This window comes from Odontesthes bonariensis, chromosome 6, assembly GCF_027942865.1.
Source record: "Odontesthes bonariensis isolate fOdoBon6 chromosome 6, fOdoBon6.hap1, whole genome shotgun sequence".
NCBI lineage: Eukaryota > Metazoa > Chordata > Actinopteri > Atheriniformes > Atherinopsidae > Odontesthes > Odontesthes bonariensis.
Genome location: NC_134511.1, coordinates 1,543,663 through 1,555,866, shown reverse-complemented (window position 1 = coordinate 1,555,866; position 12,204 = coordinate 1,543,663).

Genomic DNA, 12,204 nt, shown 5'->3' with positions numbered 1-12,204 from the left:
TTTACACATTATACAGCCAGACCCATAAATAACATATTACACATTATACAGCCAGACCACCGTAAATAACATATTACACATTATACAGCCAAGACCACCATAAATAACACTATTACACATTATACAGCCAGACCACCATAAATAACATATTACACATTATACAGCCAGACCACCATAAATAACATATTACACATTATACAGCCAGACCACCATAAATAACATATTACACATTATACAGCCAGACACCATAAATAACATATTACACATTATACAGCCAGACCACCATAAATAACATATTACACATTATACAGCCAGACACCATAAATAACATATTACACATTATACAGCCAGACCACCATAAATAACATATTACACATTATACAGCCAGACCACATAATAACATATTACACATTATACAGCCAGACCACCATAAATAACATATTACACATTATACAGCCAGACCACCATAAATACATATTACACATTATACAGCCAGACACCATAAATAACATATTACACATTATACAGCCAGACCACCATAAATAACATATTACACATTATACAGCCAGACCACCATAAATAACATATTACACATTATACAGCCAGACCACCATAAATAACATATTACACATTATACAGCCAGACCACCATAAATAACATATTACACATTATACAGCCAGACCACCATAAATAACATATTACACATTATACAGCCAGACCACATAAATAACATATTACACATTATACAGCCAGACCACCTAAATAACATATTACACATTATACAGCCAGACCACCGTAAATAACATATTACACATTATACAGCCAGACCACCATAAATAACATATTACACATTATACAGCCAGACCACCATAAATAACATATTACACATTATACAGCCAGACCACCATAAATAACATATTACACATTATACAGCCAGACCACCATAAATAACATATTACACATTATACAGCCAGACCACATAAATAACATATTACACATTATACAGCCAGACCACCATAAATAACATATTACACATTATACAGCCAGACCACCATAAATAACATATTACACATTATACAGCCAGACCAGCATAAATAACATATTACACATTATACAGCCAGACCAGCATAAATAACATATTACACATTATACAGCCAGACCACCATAAATAACATATTACACATTATACAGCCAGACCACCATAAATAACATATTACACATTATACAGCCAGACCACCATAAATAACATATTACACATTATACAGCCAGACCAGCATAAATAACATATTACACATTATACAGCCAGACCACCATAAATAACATATTACACATTATACAGCCAGACCACCATAAATAACATATTACACATTATACAGCCAGACCACATAAATAACATATTACACATTATACAGCCAGACCACCATAAATAACATATTACACATTATACAGCCAGACCACCATAAATAACATATTACACATTATACAGCCAGACCACCATAAATAACATATTACACATTATACAGCCAGACCACCATAAATAACATATTACACATTATACAGCCAGACCACCATAAATAACATATTACACATTATACAGCCAGACCACCATAAATAACATATTACACATTATACAGCCAGACCACCATAAATAACATATTACACATTATACAGCCAGACCACCATAAATAACATATTACACATTATACAGCCAGACCACCATAAATAACATATTACACATTATACAGCCAGACCACCATAAATAACATATTACACATTATACAGCCAGACCACCATAAATAACATATTACACATTATACAGCCAGACCACCATAAATAACATATTACACATTATACAGCCAGACCACCATAAATAACATATTACACATTATACAGCCAGACCACCATAAATAACATATTACACATTATACAGCCAGACCACCATAAATAACATATTACACATTATACAGCCAGACCACCATAAATAACATATTACACATTATACAGCCAGACCACCATAAATAACATATTACACATTATACAGCCAGACCACCATAAATAACATATTACACATTATACAGCCAGACCACCATAAATAACATATTACACATTATACAGCCAGACCAGCATAAATAACATATTACACATTATACAGCCAGACCACCATAAATAACATATTACACATTATACAGCCAGACCACCATAAATAACATATTACACATTATACAGCCAGACCACCATAAATAACATATTACACATTATACAGCCAGACCACCATAAATAACATATTACACATTATACAGCCAGACCACCATAAATAACATATTACACATTATACAGCCAGACCACCATAAATAACATATTACACATTATACAGCCAGACCCATAAATAACATATTACACATTATACAGCCAGACCACCATAAATAACATATTACACATTATACAGCCAGACCAGCATAAATAACATATTACACATTATACAGCCAGACCACCATAAATAACATATTACACATTATACAGCCAGACCACCATAAATAACATATTACACATTATACAGCCAGACCACCATAAATAACATATTACACATTATACAGCCAGACCACCATAAATAACATATTACACATTATACAGCCAGACCACCATAAATAACATATTACACATTATACAGCCAGACCACCATAAATAACATATTACACATTATACAGCCAGACCACATAAATAACATATTACACATTATACAGCCAGACCACCATAAATAACATATTACACATTATACAGCCAGACCACCATAAATAACATATTACACATTATACAGCCAGACCACCATAAATAACATATTACACATTATACAGCCAGACCACCATAAATAACATATTACACATTATACAGCCAGACCACCATAAATAACATATTACACATTATACAGCCAGACCACCATAAATAACATATTACACATTATACAGCCAGACCACCATAAATAACATATTACACATTATACAGCCAGACCACCATAAATAACATATTACACATTATACAGCCAGACCACCATAAATAACATATTACACATTATACAGCCAGACCAGCATAAATAACATATTACACATTATACAGCCAGACCACCATAAATAACATATTACACATTATACAGCCAGACCACCATAAATAACATATTACACATTATACAGCCAGACCACCATAAATAACATATTACACATTATACAGCCAGACCACCATAAATAACATATTACACATTATACAGCCAGACCACCATAAATAACATATTACACATTATACAGCCAGACCACCATAAATAACATATTACACATTATACAGCCAGACCCATAAATAACATATTACACATTATACAGCCAGACCACCATAAATAACATATTACACATTATACAGCCAGACCACCATAAATAACATATTACACATTATACAGCCAGACCACCATAAATAACATATTACACATTATACAGCCAGACCACCATAAATAACATATTACACATTATACAGCCAGACCACCATAAATAACATATTACACATTATACAGCCAGACCACCATAAATAACATATTACACATTATACAGCCAGACCAGCATAAATAACATATTACACATTATACAGCCAGACCACCATAAATAACATATTACACATTATACAGCCAGACCACCATAAATAACATATTACACATTATACAGCCAGACCACCATAAATAACATATTACACATTATACAGCCAGACCACATAAATAACATATTACACATTATACAGCCAGACCACCATAAATAACATATTACACATTATACAGCCAGACCACCATAAATAACATATTACACATTATACAGCCAGACCACCATAAATAACATATTACACATTATACAGCCAGACCACCATAAATAACATATTACACATTATACAGCCAGACCACCATAAATAACATATTACACATTATACAGCCAGACCACCATAAATAACATATTACACATTATACAGCCAGACCACCATAAATAACATATTACACATTATACAGCCAGACCACCATAAATAACATATTACACATTATACAGCCAGACCACCATAAATAACATATTACACATTATACAGCCAGACCACCATAAATAACATATTACACATTATACAGCCAGACCACCATAAATAACATATTACACATTATACAGCCAGACCACCATAAATAACATATTACACATTATACAGCCAGACCACCATAAATAACATATTACACATTATACAGCCAGACCACCATAAATAACATATTACACATTATACAGCCAGACCACCATAAATAACATATTACACATTATACAGCCAGACCAGCCATAAATAACATATTACACATTATACAGCCAGACCACCATAAATAACATATTACACATTATACAGCCAGACCACCATAAATAACATATTACACATTATACAGCCAGACCACCATAAATAACATATTACACATTATACGCCAGACCACCATAAATAACATATTACACATTATACAGCCAGACCACCATAAATAACATATTACACATTATACAGCCAGACCACCATAAATAACATATTACACATTATACAGCCAGACCACCATAAATAACATATTACACATTATACAGCCAGACCACCATAAATAACATATTACACATTATACAGCCAGACCACCATAAATAACATATTACACATTATACAGCCAGACCACATAAATAACATATTACACATTATACAGCCAGACCACATAAATAACATATTACACATTATACAGCCAGACCACCATAAATAACATATTACACATTATACAGCCAGACCACCATAAATAACATATTACACATTATACAGCCAGACCACCGTAAATAACATATTACACATTATACAGCCAGACCAGCATAAATAACATATTACACATTATACAGCCAGACCACCATAAATAACATATTACACATTATACAGCCAGACCCATAAATAACATATTACACATTATACAGCCAGACCACCATAAATAACATATTACACATTATACAGCCAGACCACCATAAATAACATATTACACATTATACAGCCAGACCACCATAAATAACATATTACACATTATACAGCCACACCACCATAAATAACATATTACACATTATACAGCCAGACCACCATAAATAACATATTACACATTATACAGCCAGACCACCATAAATAACATATTACACATTATACAGCCAGACCACCATAAATAACATATTACACATTATACAGCCAGACCACCATAAATAACATATTACACATTATACAGCCAGACCACAGTAAATAACATATTACACATTATACAGCCAGACCACCATAAATAACATATTACACATTATACAGCCAGACCACCATAAATAACATATTACACATTATACAGCCAGACCACCATAAATAACATATTACACATTATACAGCCAGACCACCATAAATAACATATTACACATTATACAGCCAGACCACCATAAATAACATATTACACATTATACAGCCAGACCACCATAAATAACATATTACACATTATACAGCCAGACCACCATAAATAACATATTACACATTATACAGCCAGACCACCATAAATAACATATTACACATTATACAGCCAGACCACCATAAATAACATATTACACATTATACAGCCAGACCACCATAAATAACATATTACACATTATACAGCCAGACCAGCATAAATAACATATTACACATTATACAGCCAGACCACCATAAATAACATATTACACATTATACAGCCAGACCACCATAAATAACATATTACACATTATACAGCCAGACCAGCATAAATAACATATTACACATTATACAGCCAGACCACCATAAATAACATATTACACATTATACAGCCAGACCACCATAAATAACATATTACACATTATACAGCCAGACCAGCATAAATAACATATTACACATTATACAGCCAGACCACCATAAATAACATATTACACATTATACAGCCAGACCACCATAAATAACATATTACACATTATACAGCCAGACCACCATAAATAACATATTACACATTATACAGCCAGACCACCATAAATAACATATTACACATTATACAGCCAGACCACCATAAATAACATATTACACATTATACAGCCAGACCACCATAAATAACATATTACACATTATACAGCCAGACCAGCATAAATAACATATTACACATTATACAGCCAGACCACCATAAATAACATATTACACATTATACAGCCAGACCACCATAAATAACATATTACACATTATACAGCCAGACCACCATAAATAACATATTACACATTATACAGCCAGACCACCATAAATAACATATTACACATTATACAGCCAGACCACCATAAATAACATATTACACATTATACAGCCAGACCACCATAAATAACATATTACACATTATACAGCCAGACCACCATAAATAACATATTACACATTATACAGCCAGACCACCATAAATAACATATTACACATTATACAGCCAGACCACCATAAATAACATATTACACATTATACAGCCAGACCAGCCATAAATAACATATTACACATTATACAGCCAGACCACCATAAATAACATATTACACATTATACAGCCAGACCACCATAAATAACATATTACACATTATACAGCCAGACCACCATAAATAACATATTACACATTATACAGCCAGACCACCATAAATAACATATTACACATTATACAGCCAGACCAGCATAAATAACATATTACACATTATACAGCCAGACCACCATAAATAACATATTACACATTATACAGCCAGACCAGCATAAATAACATATTACACATTATACAGCCAGACCAGCATAATAACATATTACACATTATACAGCCAGACCACCATAAATAACATATTACACATTATACAGCCAGACCAGCATAAATAACATATTACACATTATACAGCCAGACCAGCATAAATAACATATTACACATTATACAGCCAGACCACCATAAATAACATATTACACATTATACAGCCAGACCAGCATAAATAACATATTACACATTATACAGCCAGACCACCATAAATAACATATTACACATTATACAGCCAGACCACCATAAATAACATATTACACATTATACAGCCAGACCACCATAAATAACATATTACACATTATACAGCCAGACCACCATAAATAACATATTACACATTATACAGCCAGACCACCATAAATAACATATTACACATTATACAGCCAGACCATAAATAACATATTACACATTATACAGCCAGACCAGCATAAATAACATATTACACATTATACAGCCAGACCACCATAAATAACATATTACACATTATACAGCCAGACCACCATAAATAACATATTACACATTATACAGCCAGACCACCGTAAATAACATATTACACATTATACAGCCAGACCAGCATAAATAACATATTACACATTATACAGCCAGACCACCATAAATAACATATTACACATTATACAGCCAGACCACCATAAATAACATATTACACATTATACAGCCAGACCAGCATAAATAACATATTACACATTATACAGCCAGACCAGCATAAATAACATATTACACATTATACAGCCAGACCAGCATAAATAACATATTACACATTATACAGCCAGACCAGCATAAATAACATATTACACATTATACAGCCAGACCAGCATAAATAACATATTACACATTATACAGCCAGACCACCATAAATAACATATTACACATTATACAGCCAGACCAGCATAAATAACATATTACACATTATACAGCCAGACCACCGTAAATAACATATTACACATTATACAGCCAGACCAGCATAAATAACATATTACACATTATACAGCCAGACCACCGTAAATAACATATTACACATTATACAGCCAGACCACCATAAATAACATATTACACATTATACAGCCAGACCAGCATAAATAACATATTACACATTATACAGCCAGACCACCATAAATAACATATTACACATTATACAGCCAGACCACCATAAATAACATATTACACATTATACAGCCAGACCAGCATAAATAACATATTACACATTATACAGCCAGACCAGCATAAATAACATATTACACATTATACAGCCAGACCACCATAAATAACATATTACACATTATACAGCCAGACCAGCATAAATAACATATTACACATTATACAGCCAGACCACCATAAATAACATATTACACATTATACAGCCAGACCACCATAAATAACATATTACACATTATACAGCCAGACCAGCATAAATAACATATTACACATTATACAGCCAGACCACCATAAATAACATATTACACATTATACAGCCAGACCACCATAAATAACATATTACACATTATACAGCCAGACCACCGTAAATAACATATTACACATTATACAGCCAGACCACCGTAAATAACATATTACACATTATACAGCCAGACCAGCATAAATAACATATTACACATTATACAGCCAGACCACCATAAATAACATATTACACATTATACAGCCAGACCACCATAAATAACATATTACACATTATACAGCCAGACCACCATAAATAACATATTACACATTATACAGCCAGACCACCATAAATAACATATTACACATTATACAGCCAGACCACCATAAATAACATATTACACATTATACAGCCAGACCAGCATAAATAACATATTACACATTATACAGCCAGACCAGCATAAATAACATATTACACATTATACAGCCAGACCATAAATAACATATTACACATTATACAGCCAGACCATAAATAACATATTACACATTATACAGCCAGACCCATAAATAACATATTACACATTATACAGCCAGACCACATAAATAACATATTACACATTATACAGCCAGACCAGCATAAATAACATATTACACATTATACAGCCAGACCAGCATAAATAACATATTACACATTATACAGCCAGACCAGCATAAATAACATATTACACATTATACAGCCAGACCAGCATAAATAACATATTACACATTATACAGCCAGACCACCGTAAATAACATATTACACATTATACAGCCAGACCAGCATAAATAACATATTACACATTATACAGCCAGACCACCATAAATAACATATTACACATTATACAGCCAGACCACCATAAATAACATATTACACATTATACAGCCAGACCACCATAAATAACATATTACACATTATACAGCCAGACCACCATAAATAACATATTACACATTATACAGCCAGACCACCATAAATAACATATTACACATTATACAGCCAGACCACCATAAATAACATATTACACATTATACAGCCAGACCACCATAAATAACATATTACACATTATACAGCCAGACCACCATAAATAACATATTACACATTATACAGCCAGACCAGCATAAATAACATATTACACATTATACAGCCAGACCAGCATAAATAACATATTACACATTATACAGCCAGACCAGCATAAATAACATATTACACATTATACAGCCAGACCACCATAAATAACATATTACACATTATACAGCCAGACCAGCATAAATAACATATTACACATTATACAGCCAGACCAGCATAAATAACATATTACACATTATACAGCCAGACCACCATAAATAACATATTACACATTATACAGCCAGACCACCATAAATAACATATTACACATTATACAGCCAGACCAGCATAAATAACATATTACACATTATACAGCCAGACCAGCATAAATAACATATTACACATTATACAGCCAGACCACCATAAATAACATATTACACATTATACAGCCAGACCACCATAAATAACATATTACACATTATACAGCCAGACCACCATAAATAACATATTACACATTATACAGCCAGACCACCATAAATAACATATTACACATTATACAGCCAGACCAGCATAAATAACATATTACACATTATACAGCCAGACCACCATAAATAACATATTACACATTATACAGCCAGACCACCATAAATAACATATTACACATTATACAGCCAGACCAGCATAAATAACATATTACACATTATACAGCCAGACCACCATAAATAACATATTACACATTATACAGCCAGACCAGCATAAATAACATATTACACATTATACAGCCAGACCACCATAAATAACATATTACACATTATACAGCCAGACCACCATAAATAACATATTACACATTATACAGCCAGACCACCATAAATAACATATTACACATTATACAGCCAGACCAGCATAAATAACATATTACACATTATACAGCCAGACCCATAAATAACATATTACACATTATACAGCCAGACCACCATAAATAACATATTACACATTATACAGCCAGACCACCATAAATAACATATTACACATTATACAGCCAGACCACCATAAATAACATATTACACATTATACAGCCAGACCACCATAAATAACATATTACACATTATACAGCCAGACCAGCATAAATAACATATTACACATTATACAGCCAGACCAGCCATAAATAACATATTACACATTATACAGCCAGACCACCATAAATAACATATTACACATTATACAGCCAGACCAGCATAAATAACATATTACACATTATACAGCCAGACCAGCATAAATAACATATTACACATTATACAGCCAGACCACCATAAATAACATATTACACATTATACAGCCAGACCACCATAAATAACATATTACACATTATACAGCCAGACCAGCATAAATAACATATTACACATTATACAGCCAGACCACCATAAATAACATATTACACATTATACAGCCAGACCACCATAAATAACATATTACACATTATACAGCCAGACCAGCATAAATAACATATTACACATTATACAGCCAGACCACCATAAATAACATATTACACATTATACAGCCAGACCACCATAAATAACATATTACACATTATACAGCCAGACCAGCATAAATAACATATTACACATTATACAGCCAGACCACCATAAATAACATATTACACATTATACAGCCAGACCACCGTAAATAACATATTACACATTATACAGCCAGACCACCATAAATAACATATTACACATTATACAGCCAGACCACCATAAATAACATATTACACATTATACAGCCAGACCACCGTAAATAACATATTACACATTATACAGCCAGACCACCATAAATAACATATTACACATTATACAGCCAGACCAGCATAAATAACATATTACACATTATACAGCCAGACCACCATAAATAACATATTACACATTATACAGCCAGACCAGCATAAATAACATATTACACATTATACAGCCAGACCAGCATAAATAACATATTACACATTATACAGCCAGACCAGCATAAATAACATATTACACATTATACAGCCAGACCACCATAAATAACATATTACACATTATACAGCCAGACCACCATAAATAACATATTACACATTATACAGCCAGACCAGCATAAATAACATATTACACATTATACAGCCAGACCACCATAAATAACATATTACACATTATACAGCCAGACCACCATAAATAACATATTACACATTATACAGCCAGACCACCATAAATAACATATTACACATTATACAGCCAGACCACCATAAATAACATATTACACATTATACAGCCAGACCACCATAAATAACATATTACACATTATACAGCCAGACCACCATAAATAACATATTACACATTATACAGCCAGACCAGCATAAATAACATATTACACATTATACAGCCAGACCAGCATAAATAACATATTACACATTATACAGCCAGACCAGCATAAATAACATATTACACATTATACAGCCAGACCAGCATAAATAACATATTACACATTATACAGCCAGACCACCATAAATAACATATTACACATTATACAGCCAGACCCTAAATAACAATTACACTTAACAGCCAGACCACCTAAATAACATATTACACATTATACAGCCAGACCACCGTAAATAACATATTACACATTATACAGCCAGACCACCATAAATAACATATTACACATTATACAGCCAGACCACCATAAATAACATATTACACATTATACAGCCAGACCACCGTAAATAACATATTACACATTATACAGCCAGACCAGCATAAATAACATATTACACATTATACAGCCAGACCACCATAAATAA